At 34.8% G+C, this 16864-nt stretch overlaps 1 protein-coding gene across 2 annotated transcripts in view; it reads right to left on the bottom strand.

The window, feature by feature from the left end:
• The window catches only part of LOC117605484 (cysteine-rich secretory protein 2), a 48486-nt gene extending 37318 nt beyond the window's left edge, over nt 1-11168 (bottom strand). The window contains exons 1-2 of one of the 2 annotated variants that reach the window (XM_034326880.2): nt 11028-11168; nt 10912-10952 (exon numbers count right to left, since the gene is read on the bottom strand). The gene's annotated coding sequence lies outside the window, so the exon portion shown is untranslated. Of the gene's footprint in view, nt 1-7796; nt 8647-10911; nt 10953-11027 lie in introns of those variants that run through there. The other variant, XM_034326881.2, reaches the window with a different exon arrangement.
• Between the last annotated feature and the right edge of the window lie 5696 nt (nt 11169-16864).

Raw genomic sequence — 16864 nt, 5'->3', positions numbered from 1 at the left:
TCTCCTTGTTTTGTGTTAGTCGATGCTTCTTGTGTAGTCACGTACTCCATTGTTTCACGCAAAGTTGAAGCTGCCCTACATTACCTTACACTGACAACAGAACTCACCGATTTGAATGAAACTTTATGGGGATGTGTGTTGTTATTTGATATGCAGATAGCTGTGTATTTTATTTGCTCCCAATCGCCCTTTAAAGTTCCCTTTTTACTGTATTCTCAGGCAAAATTAAGGCAAACGGTGTTCTCGTTAGATCAAAGTTCTGTTTTTGCGAATCCTGATTAACCCTTTCAACTAAACTGATGAATTTGTGTCATTATAGCATGACGACAGAATCCACCCATCGTAGCATTTGAGACAGTAATTTTGTTTATTGAATTTTTATTTTAAATTTTGAAATATTTAAAATGAATTGATTAGAAAATGGAGCTAATGGAAAATTAGAAAATAAAAATATGAGAAGATGGAATTGATAAATGAATATTTGATGATAAATTAAAATAGGAATATAGAAAATTAAGGGTCTACGTTCTAAGCAGTACGTATTATAATATATAGTACCACATAGCTCGTTATAGTAATGAACGTGTTAATTTGCATATTAAGGAGTTAAATATAATTAACCAGTGAAACCGAAACTGTTACAAGTAGAATAGTCTGTTGCACAGTCAGGCAACGTAGAAGAGAATTCTAATTACAGAAGTAAGACAGTATGGTAAACAGTCTGATAAATAGAATACTAATTAACAGCTTATCACCAGTGTCTTTAGGAATAATTTTAATTTTAACTTTAATCGAAAAGTGAAAGAAAAATGAAAATTCCAAATACCACTGAAGAGAAAACGAAAATGAAACAATATTCGATAAAGGAAGTTACAAAGTTACATTAAAAAATTCCAAGTAAAAGTAAAGTTACGTGTTATATTCACGTGTCAAGGAGTTCCATTTCCATCTTCGCGTTATACGAAATGCACGTCGATGTTTTACCAGCGACCAGAAAATATCACAGCCGACGATTGTACGGTTTCCTTAATTGCGACGTGGAACAAGACAGGAGGAAAAGGCTGCGAATAAAACGTCTGAAGAAGAATAGGCGGGAAGACGAGAAAGACGACGAGACGACAGGAAAGGGGAAATTTAATTCCAGGAGGCCTGTATCTCGCTAAAATGCATCCTTGTCTAGCGGCTTTATGATTCCGAGGCTAGCATTATCTTAGATTATGTCGTTCCTGGTTGTTTAACGCCGTCGAGCAGAAGGTGGCACAATTTTTCACCCTGACTTTCATAATCCCGTCCTGGCTCTCATTGTTCCACGACTCGGCCTTCAACTAATCCGTGAATCATTTCTTACCCTTTCCTGTTTTTTCCTTTTTTTTTTTTTCATATTTCCACGTCCGTGCTTTCACTTGTTACCGTATATTTTATTTCTGAACAAAAGATTGCGAAAGTTGCGTTGCGAATGAGATCGTTCCTTGAAATTTAGCGAGATCATCTTCTTGAAATGCATGGAATCTCTAATGGACTGGTTGACGATATCTTCTGAATGAAATTTTCTTGTTTAATGAATCTGGGAATTGTTTGTTTTACTGTTTCTTTCATTATCAGAGGAAATATTGTGGATTGTATCACGTTGAGAAAGATCTTTCTTACTTCAGTGAGTAAGGAGAAGCTTATACATCTCACCCCTTTTGCCTCTATAGATCTTAATTAAAATATTATTTAACTATGGTAATTATAACTGTGCAGCTTTTTGGCCTTAATTCTGGATTTTCTTCAAAGTTTACCAATTTAAAGTTTACGGAGAGATTATATTACTAATTAATATTTATTATCCACGGGATTGGATAATAAGTGCATAAAGAATTAGTCATTTCATTACTGTAATCGCGGATATTCCTTTTGGTTTTATTAAAATTTTGCTTGAAAAAAATATCGACATTATGGATTATTGTGTTACTGTACGATGAATTCAGAAATATTAGAAAAGTTGGAAAGTCTGTCCTTCCAGTAATCCGAGGATCAATTCTTCTTGGTACTAGACTCGTCTTTCCGCTCTTCTTCTTCTTCTTTTTCTTCTTCTTCTTCTTCTTCTTCTTCCTCCTCATCTTCTATTTGTTTCAAAACGAAATTACAAAAGTTATATCTCGCGTCGAGACGTCTTCGTGGATTAATCAGACCCTTAAGAAGATTTCACTCCCTTTTTTAAAACGGTATTAAATATTGAAGTTTTAATGATTGCGTGTCTCATGATGTACACTGATGATAAATTAATTTCTTATAAATTAAAAGTGATTTAGCAAAAAAATAATATAACTTTTACTGATTAAATATTATAAGATTTAGTACATAACTAAAAAGTCCAAATAATAAAGTAAATATTAATTCAAAATAGGGGGTCCTCTCTTGTACATCGTTTTTCCTCGGGGATGTTCAAGGGTAAGGGTGGGAACCTGGGACGTCATAATTTTTCCCTGAAGAAATCTGATTTGATATTTTTAGAATAAAAAATAGTGCTAAAATTATATTTAACCCTTATTGAATACAGGATCATTTTCCTCCAAAATAAAATATAAAAGAGTTTATTTGAAAAATTTACATAGGAAATATAATATTTACACGTGAAAGTATATTTTTCCTTTTTCATGTAACTCAATCTTACAAAAGTTGAGTGATAACATTATTTATGAGATGATATTAAAATTTATGGACTCTTAATTTTTCAACACTTTCTACTTGCGCTGAATTTTCAAATTTTCTCTGAAATTTTATGGATGAGCATTGTTGTAATTCGCAAACATTTTTCCTGGTACGCTCTCGAAATTTCACGAAAACTTTTTTACCTCGTGCCTCTCAGAACCGGAAGTACTTCATAAGAGATCCTCAACGGAGGACGTTGATCCTCGAGATTTCGCGGTATTCTTTCATTTTTCCTTCTGCTTGTTACGCGAACACGTGAATCGCCTGACATTTACATGCACGACCATTGAATTTTATGAATATTGTTGCCGCATGCCGGTTTACAATGGTCGACTCTGCAAGCGACTGATAGTTCAGGGCGTTGCTTTTTCGATCCTGTGAATTTGCAAACGAGCCATTCTCCTTCCTTTTTCGAAACGAAACGAGTATGCTGCCTCGAATCCGAAAACTTTTCAACTGTAATTGTATAGGCTATTTTTATCCATGTATATGTAATCCAGAATTTATAACTTGTAACTTAAAATACAGAGTGCAAAATATGATATGTATAATATAAAAATGTAGAAGTTAGAAAAGCTATTATTGTATAATAGTTCCAAGGAATTAATTCTAGGTAATTCCAAGAAAATAAAAATAACTGAAAGAAGTGTATTTATAGAGTCGTACATATTCTGTTTGAACGGGATGAGAAAGGCTGATAAAAGCCAGTTCAGAACAGATTGGAATAAATCGAATAATCTAGGGATCAATCGATGGCAGCGGGATGGAACAAGCAGAGCCACGAATTTGCCAGAATAAAAGGGTCGCGCGTTAAAACGCAAATGCCAGTGAAGTGCGGTTTCGTGTTAGGGATTGCGAAAGGACCTCCAGCTACACTCGTTCCCATCTTGCCTCCATTTCGTACCCTATTTCCCTCTGTGTTCATTGATTTTTCCCCAAATTGTGTATTTCCAAAACGACGTGATTCTGAACATTTTCAGAGAAAACGGAAGTTGTACCGAGCATGATCTGAATTCTAGACTCTGCATTCCTTCTAGTTCTACCTAGCTTCCACGTTCTAAATTCTGAATTCCATCAACCTGTATTCGAAATTCTGGAATTCCAGTCTCGAATTTCCAAAAATTTCAATCAATTATCCTTTAATTAATTCGCGCACTCATCGTGTTGTTAATTATCGCTTAACGAATTGTACCTTCGGCGAGCTTAACGATCGCCGTAACAACAAAAAAGTTTCGTTCGTTTCGTTTTAACGATGATTGATTGGTTCGTTAACAAAAACCGTGTCGATAATGTTGTGCAAATTTAATCAATTTGTTACCCGTTTTCTGCCTTTTTGAAATCACGGTCAAAAGAACGTTTCCAATAGAAACAACATATTTTTAATCAACAAAAAATTTATTCTACAACGTTCTTTTTGAAAAATGTATCGGAAATATGATATGAATTTCTGGGATTCGTCCTTTTTATAATGAAACGAACGAATGCGATAGAAAAACGTTGAATGTTTATTAAATTCATTTATGTCAACGGAGAAAATCAACAAAGTACAATAAATTTATTTTATACCCCATTGTGGTTTCCAGTTTAATCCAACTCTGTTCGTGAATAAAATATCACAATTACGATTGTCAAATTTCATTTTGTAGAGGGAAATCTCTCTGATATTCGGATACCTCGTTGTCAGAATATTCCCGGTTCTTTCAAAAGGAAAACAATTCTATACTGGTATAAGATAGTGCAGCGTTATGTGTGTACAGAATTTAGAACGAATTCAACTCTGTAACTGCTTGCATTGCAGAGGAACGTCTAGAAACTAACGAAGTACAATATAATTAAGGAACTCGAATGTGGTGAGGTTGTGCTCGAATAAAACAAAGGGTTACAGAATCGACAAATTAATAATTTGTTTACTTCAAAGTACAGTTTTGGCAAATTATATGTTATCCATAATATATGAATAATTATTGCGATAATTTGAAAAAACACATCGAACCATCCATTCATTAAATGGTTTTGGTTAATAATAGAATTTTAATAAAAGGGTGGTAACCTTTTATTAAGGAGATAATTTACTTGTTCTACACTCCCAGTTTTATTAAGGACTCGTAAAAACACGTTGAATATTATTCTGAAATATTTATTTATTTATTTATAAAACAATATTTTAAAAACTCATTTCCTGTGCACGATAGGTTCTACTTCAATAATGTCACGCACGTTTCAAATATTTTCATTTGTCTCGAGGACGATCGAAACGTGGTATATCTGCTTCAGAAGCAAACTTACAGAAGTTCTCAGCTAAACGTTTCATTATTTCGTGATCAGACACGCGATTTCCCACTTTCCACGTCATTCACTTACGCACGACGCTGAAAAACACTGATTTGCGGTGTAAGTTTTTATAAACAAAATGAGATTGAGAAAAAGGAACACGATGCACTTGCATTTTTCAGGTGCATCTATGCACTTATACGAAATATGAATTTATAAAGAAATAAACATTCTAAATGAATCATTTAATTCTTTTATATTTTTTAATGAAATTTCTTTTATAAACCCTTTGAATAGCGTATGTTTGAAAGGCACGCTTAAAGAAGAAACATTGCTCGAAGTGTAATGCACTTTCAAAGTACTCTAATGAGATTCCAACCACTGCACGCGGTGGAAAATCGAATTTTAAGGTAGCACCGAACGTTTCTCGCGATAAATTACCTTAATCGTCAGTCGTTAAGCTGAACTCGAATAAAATGTTCAGCGAACGAGGATCGATTTTCATCAGCAACCAGTTGTGTTTGCACCCACTCCCATCTGCCAATAAATTAAGTAACCCATCGATGGGAACATTAACGAAGGAATTTCACGTGACAAAAGTGAAATTCAATACAGAGAATGAAATATTTAAGGGAACTCACAATTGAGCGTGAAACGAGAGGATTGTTCGACGTGTTTTTTCAAATTATTGCAATAACTTTTCCATGAATTTTGTTGGACAGTTCATTTTAAAATCGAGGAAGCGATGCTTGTAAATTTTTATATTTTTTACTACAATCCTAGTTTTATTCTCTTGTTACTGAATCTACATATCAATGAATATTAATGAAGAGTTTAGTTAAAATTTTGCACTAAATTTGTTGAACAATTGATTCGCAAAAACACAATGAAAAAACAGATCCAATATTTAATCCACTTTTGATGATAGCACAGAATTTTGACGAAAAATTGAAAATGCCGCGTGATATTTACTGTACCGAACACGATTTTTTCAAATGGAAATTCCATTTTTTAGAGGTGTGTTTTGTTTCCACGAAACTTTGTTCCGTCACCCAAGAAAAATAGAATTCATTTTCCCATTTCGTTTTTAATACACATCCTACTAAAGTTTCGATGAAACTCGAAAGGAAATACTCGGGATAAAACGCGAGGTATCATATTTTGTAGTACATTAAAGTGTATAACATTAGCTCAGAAATTTAATATGTTCAATATTTGTTAACACAGCAACTCCATAACAAAACAATTTGAAGTAAGAAGAGCTGGAAATAAAATCCGAAAGAATAAACACAAGATATCATATCCTGTAAATTGAAATACTAAAAAAACATTACAAAATTTCAATACAATAAATCTGAAATTTAATAACTTCACATATCAAAGAAATTTTATATGAGAAGAGTCGAGTTCCTATTTCTATTCCCTTTTTAATATATAGGTACCCTACAGAGAACTTTCATTCAAACAGGAGGAAAACCTTCAAAAGAAAATGCAAAATATCATATTCTGTAATAGATTCAAATATAAAATATTAAATCTATAGTTCAATAGATTAATATGTATTAAAACATATGCTTCAAGGTGTCAGTGTTTGAATTTTGAGAGACACCGAACAATTACCATTGTTGCAATATGATAAAGAAATCTTAATCGTAAATCGTTAGAAAATTATTAGAAAAGGAGTATTTTATTATAGAATATCTAATATCTTAAAATGTTGATATTTGAAAAACAATAACATATTATTATAGCTATTCCATCTGAAAAAATCTAAGTGGTAAAGGGTTAATTCGTGACCTCTCAAGAATTTGATAATTAATTTTAGATTTATCTGAAATTTTCTATGTCCTAATATCCTATCAAAGTTTTCATCGAAATTTAACAAAAAGGTGCCCAAACACTGTATACCAAAATTGTCATCCAAAATAGAAACCCAGAAGAGAACCCAAAACGATCTAAACACAGGACGATAAAACTGATAGAAGTAAAGTTTTGACAAGCGATAAAGTGACATTACACGCTCGTCTTCGAAGCGGATAAATGTAAATGCAGATGTAAATGTGGCCTGCAGCGAAGCTGTCCGCTCGATTTGAACAGCAGATGCAGGTCATAAGAGTGGTAGTTAACCGTTGAATCGCAATAGAAGAGCTTTTTACATTTGACCCGAATCGAGGCTGGCATACAGATACGAACATCGCATATAATATTATATTTCCAGCCGAACGTCTAATACTCCAGCTACTATCAGATCAATTGTATCGTCTTTCTTTCATGTTCGACCGATCCTCTTATTGTTTAAATTATCATTTTAGATCGAACCACTTCTATTTACTGTTCCTCACAATTTCTCAAATGCTTCTAACCTTAATACTTGCTATTAGTATTTATAAAGCCTGATACTTTCAAATCAGCGGGCAATAAATAAATGTTGAGTGACTGGTGGAGTTTATTCAGACATGTTTTGGAATCACAAATGATTGGAAAGAATGGGGATGATGAATTACTTTGCAGAGATTAATGGTTACAATACTGTGCAAGACTGTAGATTGTTAATGATTAAGAACGGATAGTTTTGTGATTAAAAGAAACGAACAAATTGTTCTTGACGTTAGAAAGAAAATTTATTTGTAAATTACATTCATTATTTTATTCCATATGATACTAAAATAAACAAAATTTCTAATCAGTGATATTAAAAAATGAAAATATTTCTAATTCCTGATCAATCGATAAATGAAAAATACCCAAATTATTTTTTAAATTTTTAAGAGAAAATGATCTTTCTCCCCTGTTTTGGTATTACAGTCCGCAGTGTAAAAAGTATAACTCACCACTCGGCAGGTTGAAGAAGTTGAAAGATGAATGTCTATCACGAAACCAGGGCTCCAGAGTTGCAGTGATTAATTAGCACCAGTGGTCTCGGCTCTAAGATAATTGCCTCGGTTCAGCCGCGTATTAACCCGTCCGATCTCATCGGCCACCAGTTCAAAACAGTTTCCTCATCGTCTGTTCACACACTTCACCAGCACAATGATCCTCTTAAACCAACAACAGTCAGTTCCTCTACGTTACACCTGCTTCTCCTCTTGATTAATAATTACCAAAGTATAGCAAAGGTTCATTACACTTCACTCAACAACTACACACTATCGGATCTGTCGGGACTCTTCAACATCAAAACACGTGTCAACTAATGCTTTTTTAAAAAGAATCTCACAGTTCTAAAGTTTATAATTGATCCCATGGTTACCATGAAGAGGAACCCGTCGAATGTCCTCGAGAACCAAGGATCTTTTTAATTATTATTTTAAAAAAAGATCCTTTACACGGGGGATATAAATTTGAAGAAACAACAGCAGTGCCATGAAGTTCCAAGTCTTCAGGGTAAATCGACGAACACTCGGTACTGTTCTCCGAGCTCGTTTCCGCCGGAAGACACGCGCGATCGAAAGTGATTTCGAGCGGGAATTTGGTGATCGATCGTGCGGGAATTTGGAGATCGTAGGATCGATCGTCAAGCGACCCGACGCGTTCTTGAAGAACCTTCGCACATGCTGACCGGAGGTGACTTGCTCGAGCGGATGAACGAAACTGGCAACGGACTGTCGCGCGCCGCTACGAGCAGACTCGAAGCGGAGCTAAGCGTTCGGCGGACCGGCGCGCGTCTCTCTGTGCGACGCGAGACCAACTGGCGCAAGCTCTCCTCTTCGGGGGTAAAAACTTATCCGCGAATCCTGTCGCGAGCGCGCCAAGACATCACATGGATTATGCTCTCGTATCGGTAAAGGTTCGTTCGCATTTGAGGGTGAAAAATATGAAAAATGTTCATCAAACCTTGAAGAAGTACTTTAGCAAAATTTCCGATGCAGAAATTTTCAAAATACCTGGAATTAACAATTTAGATTGACAGTCGAAGCTGAATCGGTGATATACCGAGAATCTACTGTAGAGAAATATGAAATTTTCGAATGAATCATCGCTGCCGTAGTGAAATCAAATTCTTCTCAATTAAAGCCGTGAGGTAAATAAATCATGGACTTGCTGGCAGCCGAGGGATCGGCCATTTTGCTTCGTTGAATTCCTCAAAAATTGAACAATGGAACGTCAATCATATTCAGCGCGGTATCGAAATGGAGAAGGGGAGCGAACAAATCGAATTACCGATTCGATGAAATATTGAAACGTTTCGATGCGGAACTGGATCATGCTCGAGGCATGCGTTCCGTCCAACAAAGACGTCCATCGATATGCTAAAAAATGTCCTTTTTTTTTTTTTCTTCTTCCCTTCTTTTGACGTACAGCGTGTCACGTATGTGTTCCGCTCACGGCATCGTAAAAATCCGTGCGGCGAGGAACAAAACTTTTTGGAAAATGACAGAATCCCTGGTGCATCGTTCGGATCATCCCGTGCACTGACACACATACGTCATCGTTACAAACTCGATATGCCTGGCAGGTATACACGTGCATGCTCGATATATCAGGACGATGAACGTCATGATGCACATCCTGAACGTGTTGCTTACATTTACAAAAATATCAGACCACGAGATTTTTTTGAAAATAATTTTTAACGCGTTTATTGACACGTTATAGAGAAATAGTAGACGAGATTTTGTCAAAATAAAAAAAAATTGGAGATGCTTAGTGAAATTTTAGGGTGAACAGATTTAGAATGGAAATAAATGGATCGAGCAAAAATTTAGAAAAATAGACACGTGCATAGATGTTAATAAGAATGGAAAAAAATGGGGGATGTCTAGTGAAATTTTAGGGTGAACAGATTTAGAATGGAAATAAATGGATCGAGCAAAAATTTAGAAAAATAGATACGTGAATCGATGTTAATAAGAGTGGAAAACGTTCTAATTAGTTCTTTCGTGCAGCAATGTAGCTGGTGCTGTTTGTACAGGATTTGAGGAACCCAATAAGCAGATCTTGAGACGCTCGGTCTCGAGCATGGCGAAACTAGGCAGCAACCTAATTAGCAGAAAAAGAAAAAAAAAAGCTCATTCCAGACGCTCATTACCGAGTAAATAGACTTGAGTCTCGCCAAATGTCACCCTAAATAAATGACATCGCATCTGTCCCAGCAAAACATCCCTTATTTCCAAAGGAAGAAATGAAATTGAAAAGTACACTGGAGTGAATTTTTCAGTGAAAAAAAATGATTTTTCGAGTTTTCGTCCATGTTATAATTTTTTACGTTATCCCTGTCGCACAGAGAGTTCGTAACAAAACCTTGTAACACTTTTCTATTTCCACAGAAACTCAATCCAACTGGGTCCTTTTCGCGATTTAGAAATGCCAGCCACCCCTTTGGGAACAGTTTTGTCCATGCCACGCATACAGAACGCTTTTGCACGCTATTCTTTGCGCTGTCGCACGTTCACGCCTCCCACCTACCTTGGAACCACCTCGTTAAAACCATTTCCGGGGACCGGCTTTCGAAGCAGCCATGTCCGGTTCCCATTAAAACCGGAAATCCACTCTTTTTTCCTCCATTTCGATGGCTGGCTCTCGGTACACCTTGCGATGTATCGTTAATTCGCTCGTAATTGCAAAAAGTTCTGCCAGATGTTTCAGAGTGGAAATAACGTTCGGAAGAAATGAATTATTGTACCGTGCGCAGGGCTGAGATTGGTGGTTTTGTGTTGATGATAAATGGGATAATTATAATTTTAATTTCCGCCTGATATAGTGCGAATCAAGCGGATCAAATGAATCATTTTCATCTTTCTTTGATTTATTCGATTGTAAATTTTTCAAGACAAAGAGCCTGATGTGACATAAAAGTATCGCGAAATAATACTTGTGATACGTCAATTTAAAGCTTAAAGTTTGTGGAAATTGATCATTCGAACATTTCCAGAATATTATTAATATTAAATTACTGGTGATTAATTAAAGTCAATAACCAGTTTCGAAACATATAAAAATACTCACTGTGGAATTTATAAGCTTCCTCTGAAAATCCACTCCTGTATCTGAAAAATAAAAATTCAATATAAAAAAGGATACCGATATTACACATTTTGCAAATGATAAAACGATGAACGTACGGTTAAATGATTATCTCGTGAAATTTGACACGGCTCTCGTGTGAATATTATTTCAATCCATTAATTAACTGATCCACTTGAATCGAACATCAGGATAAATCAATCCGAATCGCAACACGAGTTTATAGAAACAGAAGTCGGTGAAATACTAACAATTGGTCTGTTCGATCGCATCTTTTATAGCCTTTGGAAACGTACATGATCCCGTCTACTGATGAACAATAATCAGTAAGAAACCTTGGGCTAATAATGCCATCGTTAAATGGCCGGTACAACGCGTTTAAATCATCCGTTTGCCGCGAGATGAAGAAAAGAAGTTCTCTGTTTCTGATTGAAAATTGACATTTCCGCGTGAACAGTCTCTGTGATAAATTACGCGTAATTGGTTGATATTTTTATTTACACGCCGATCAGGATATATCCTTGCAGACAAGTTTCTATGAATTTTAATTATACGTCTCGATAGGTTTAATTAACGCGTTGATCGTCGTGTCTAGTGAAACCTAGAATAACACTGATTTCTTAAGAATATTACTATTTTACCAGATAAATAAAAAATTGCATTATTTACTTTGCAATGATAAAGTCGTTTCTGTATATTAGTTTTCGATGAATTTTTTGTTACTAGGTCATCGGAAAAATCTGTCATCTCTAGTGAATGTTAACAAAAGATACCTATTGTGTATTTCAACAAAAAAATGTCGAGAGATATGTAAAGTCGATATCGTTGGACCCGTCTGACCCGTGTTTCAAACTTTTGCCAGTCGGCTTTGGGGTTTGCCACTAGCGCGCGCGTTGATTTATGTATCCCCGATGAGTTGATCTGAATATATTTCTATCGAGACTTGTGTTTGCGATAAATACACGTTCCTGGTGAATGAACGAGCCCGGAGAATATCGACGTGTACGAAATAATTACTTGTATTAAAGAAGATTTATAACTTCGAACGAATATAATCTCTATCTCGCATTAATTAGGAAAAGTAACCACAAATTGCTATAGTATCATCTTAAATTGAAATTAGAAAATTCTATCCATTATCAAAATTTCGTTCCATCTAATTTTCCATTTTTATTCCTTCATCGATCAATTTCACATTGACATAATTATTCTTCTTTTCTCAAATTATTACACCTCCTCTTGATCGATCCTGAGGAACGATTCACTTTGTACAACGACACGTTGTATCGGCGACTTAGTTTGATTACCGATCGAAGTGGAAATCCTATGGAGGACCTCGAAATTGTTCCCATGCTAACGGAGTCAGGCTTCCCGTTCCTATGGGATTGGTTACGAAGTTTCATCCAAGTTAAGATTAGTTAAGATAGCGGCTATCGGATCTCTGAAGCTTACCTCTAACGTGTACCATCTTTTTAATCTTTTCTTATTTAACTTGGTCCCTTTTCTTCTCCCTGGAAACACCCTGCCATCCTTGTAATTGGCAACTCTTGCTCGTCTCGGTGGTCTACACCGTATTACAGGTTTCACTGTTAGTTAGCCTGAGAAAATTACATGACTGTTACTCGCTGTACGCTGCCTTCGAAGTACTTCGAATGTTTCGCTGGAACTTAAAAGCGACCGCAAGACGGTTAGTGGAAACAACCGATTATAGTCAGCCAGGGTAACTGTCGGTGACAGGTTCTTGCTACGGTAAAACCTTGGAAACTCGACTTTAAATGCATCGAGATTTATGCAATTAATGAAATTGTCAATCAGTTGCCTTCGATTATTATCTTTATTTTTCTTAATAAAATATTAAGATAAATAAAATTTTTAATTTAAATCTTTTCTAATCTTTAGTCTAATTTTAATAACTGATTGATCTGGTTTAATATGGAGGAAAATTTCTCAGTGTTCTCGTTTCAAAAACGACCCCCGGAGATCTTGATCGCGTACGTCCATCTACGAATCACGTAGGGAAGTAGGTGAAATGTACATTCGACGATGGGTTGGGTATGTAAATTGGAAATGGGCGTTACTCGGCACTGGCTGAAACGTGAGACGTGTATAAATGTCTTGCATGAATAGCCGTGGGCACATATTTTGCAATAGGTAAAAAGGTAGAAGGCGCGAATTGATGCTGATAGATAACCACTCGAGTCATTTAAATTACGTACACTAACGATCGACCTTTTCTAACTCTATTAATATTCTACGTCTCGATGCGACCAGGAGATTGTTGATGTTAAGATAACGCGTGGAAATAGAGAATTAACGTTAGTGAATTATCTGAAGAAGCAACTTCAAACAATATTATTTCTTTTGGATCCATTCGAAGCTGAAGTTTTATCATAAAATCATTTTAAGAAAATGATTTTTCTTGTTATTCAAAATGAAAGAATATCTTTGATTACACTTGATAGCATTTTATTGCGTAAGGTGTACCAGAGTTTAACATAATAAAAGAGATAAGCTCATCGTTAACTCGCTGTGATAATCGAGCAATCAATATACTGTTGATTACCCTAAAAAGAAAAAATAGCAAGGTTACTTAATGATAAATTACCTGACACCAACAAAGAGACGTATGTACAAATCACACCCTAACGTTCTGTTCATAGAGACTAGTAATAATCCTGTGCACAGAGTTACGTAATTGACTTTAGATGAGAAAACAGTAATAATCGTTCAACTATAATATTTACCGAAGACATTCTAATTGCTACGAAGAATTTATTTCCCAAGTTTCTTAATTATTTATTAAAGATATCCTCGTTATTTCTTATATTTTATTTACAATCTGGGTTTCCACAGTGGTCTCGCTTAAAAATAGACGAAGTTCATAAATTTGGAGAATTTTCTAATAAAATTTCAGATTTGATTTTAAAATACCAAATTACTGATTTGTGCAAAAAGAAAGAAAGACTGATTTTTTCAACCTGTCTAGAAATTTTCATAAAGGAAGAAATCACGACCACATTAACGAGAACAAGAATATCTTGCCTCTCATTGGGGATCATTAGAGAAAACGTTTCCAGGTTACACAAGTTACACCTTGAATACTGCTCGGCTAGGTTTCTGCATGGAAAGCGATAACACGTAGCACGTAAGAATAGTCAGTATAGAGGACTATCTGGGACGAGGATCGCGTGGAAGAAGCTGCAAGAATAGGACAAAGATCCTAGATCACTACAAGCTACCGTAGAAGAAGCCATCCGTTAAAGTTTATATTCCACACTCGACGCTTCCTACGCCACCGGAACTGCAGTGTTCTTGACGATATACGTACGGCTGCCATAAGTCACCCCACTGTACGAGTACCATTTTCTGTCCACCTTTCTACATATTTTACCTCCACTTACCTCTTCATGAAAGAAATGAACCTCGGTGACTGGTTGAATTGGCTCTGTTAACACAGTGAGGATCGTACGGATTAATCACTTGATGCATTTCAAATGGTGATTAAGAAACATGCAAATTTCAAATAGTACCATTAGGATAACTGGGTAGAGGCGAGGGTGGGCCAAAAATGTAGACTCTAAAGTTCGAAAATTCGTAGATTCTAACATTTTCAAATTCTCGAATTCTCAAACTCTAAGATTCAAGATTCTAAAATTCTAATATTCTCAAATTCTGATATTTTTAAACATTTTCAAATTCTAATATTCTGAAATTCTAATATTCTGAAATTCTAATATTCTGAAATCCTAATATTCTGAAATTCTAATATTCTGAAATTCTAATATTCTGAAATTCTAATATTCTGAAATTCTAATATTCTGAAATTCTAATATTCTGAAATTCTAATATTCTGAAATTCTAATATTCTAATATTCTAATATTCTAATATTCTAATATTTTCAAATTCTAATATTCTCAAATTCTAAGATTCTCAAATTCTAATATTCTCAAATTCTAATATTCTCAAATTTTAATATTCTCAAATTCTAACATTCTCAAATTCTAATATTCTCAAGTTCTAAGATTCTCAAATTCTCATATTCTCAAATTCTAATATTCTCAAATTCTAATATTCTCAAATTCTAATATCCTCAAATTCTAATATTCTAATATTCTAATATTTTCAAATTCTAATATTCTCAAATTCTAATATTCTAATATTCTAATATTCTAATATTTTCAAATTCTAATTATTCTCAGATTCTAATATTCTAAGGTTTTGAAAAACTAATATTCTAAGATTCTAAAATTCCCTCCCCAAAATAATTGTAAAAGAACCGTGTTATTTTGTCTCCCCAATATAAAAACATAGCAAAGAAGAATTTTACTCTTCAATTCCTCTACAAATGTTTATGCTTACAAGGTACGTTTATGGTGAAACCAGCAGCTTCATATCGAGTGTAATTTATCCGTGTAATTCGAGATCAGTAGTAGTGAAAAGTAGTTGTCAAACACACAAAGATATCAAGCAAACGTTAATTGCTTCTGCTGTATGACTGCTGCTTTGCCAACTTCTCTGATTCTTTCCTTCCTTGTTCGAGGGGAATCAGATTTCCATTCGTTAATGCTGAAATTTTAATTAAACCCTTCTGAGGTCAGCTGCTGTTATGGGAGAATTTATTGCACAGAAATTATTAAGTAATCGAGGGAAATTGAAGGAATTCGTTCTTTAGTGGTCAATCGTCACGTTTATTCTACTGCAATGCGGTATTCAAATTATTTCACTGAAACTTGTATCGCGATATTACTTACTTTCTAACTGGCAATAACGTAAAGCGACTGTTATTAATAAAAACGCTCTGATAAAGTGATCCAGAGAGTCTTTTATTCTCACAATCAAAATTTCAAAAATAATAAATAAGTCTGAATTTTTAAATTAGACCAATTTTCAATGAAATAGAAAAATGCTCACACAATGGATTAATTTCTGTGCCAATAGTAAAAAGCATGAAATACATCGTTTTAGAATATTAAACGATTATAACAAGTTCTTCATGTTCTTTTAACCCTACAATTATAGGTCACGATATTTTCATGTTTTTCAATGGTAGAGTACTGGAGAATAATTGAAGCTGATAAAGTAGTAAAATTGAGTTTTATTGTGCAACTTTTGCAGGAAAATGTATCACGTTTCTGGCTGATTATATTACGACCGTGTTATGCAACTTAAATTGTAGATTCATAAAGTACTCAGAAGTAACAGCCTATTTTCAATCTGCCATTCTTCGTTCAGGCAATAAGTGGTTAAAGTAATAAAATTGTTTGCCTGATGTTGTTAAGATTCCATTTTAGTACCTTGTCCAGGATAATTGTAGGAAATCTGTGTCTGACTCTTCAAGTGGAATAATATTTTTCAAATTTTGCAAACGTTATTCATTTCCATTATATAACAAGTATTTCTAATTAGATAATTAAAAAAATTTCTTTTCATATGGATGATGGACTACTACGAAATTTCAGGAGTGATGATTAAAAGCTAAAATACATTGAAAAAATAAAATAAAATTTTCAGTGAATTTTCTTGTACAATTTATGTTGGAATAATATAACAAAGCATCAGTGAGACCCTTGCAAAAAGATCAAAGTGTAAATGGTTTAACGTGGGATCCTTTGGTAATCCTAGCAGGAACAGGCGCATGCACGAAATAGCTGAGCCGATGGATGGAGGTCACGGAAATTCTCACAGTAGTTCACGTGTGGTGTCTCGACCGATAATTAGGTATCGATTTCCGCGTGCCTCGAGAATGCCTGCAATAATCGACTTCGCACGTTCCGCTATCACCGATGTTGACCGTGCTACTTCCGGAATGGGGCTATTTGCCGCGTTTTTCGAACCGCTTCGCCTCGAGATGCCCCTATCCCCAACTCCATTAATCATGAAACAGGAACACGGTAGCCGGAAATGAGGCAAAAATGCGCTGAAAGAGCTCGCATA

This window comes from Osmia lignaria, chromosome 3, assembly GCF_051020975.1.
Source record: "Osmia lignaria lignaria isolate PbOS001 chromosome 3, iyOsmLign1, whole genome shotgun sequence".
Lineage (NCBI taxonomy): Eukaryota > Metazoa > Arthropoda > Insecta > Hymenoptera > Megachilidae > Osmia > Osmia lignaria.
Note: the sequence above shows the minus strand (reverse complement) of the source record. Positions and strands in the feature narration are given on the sequence as shown.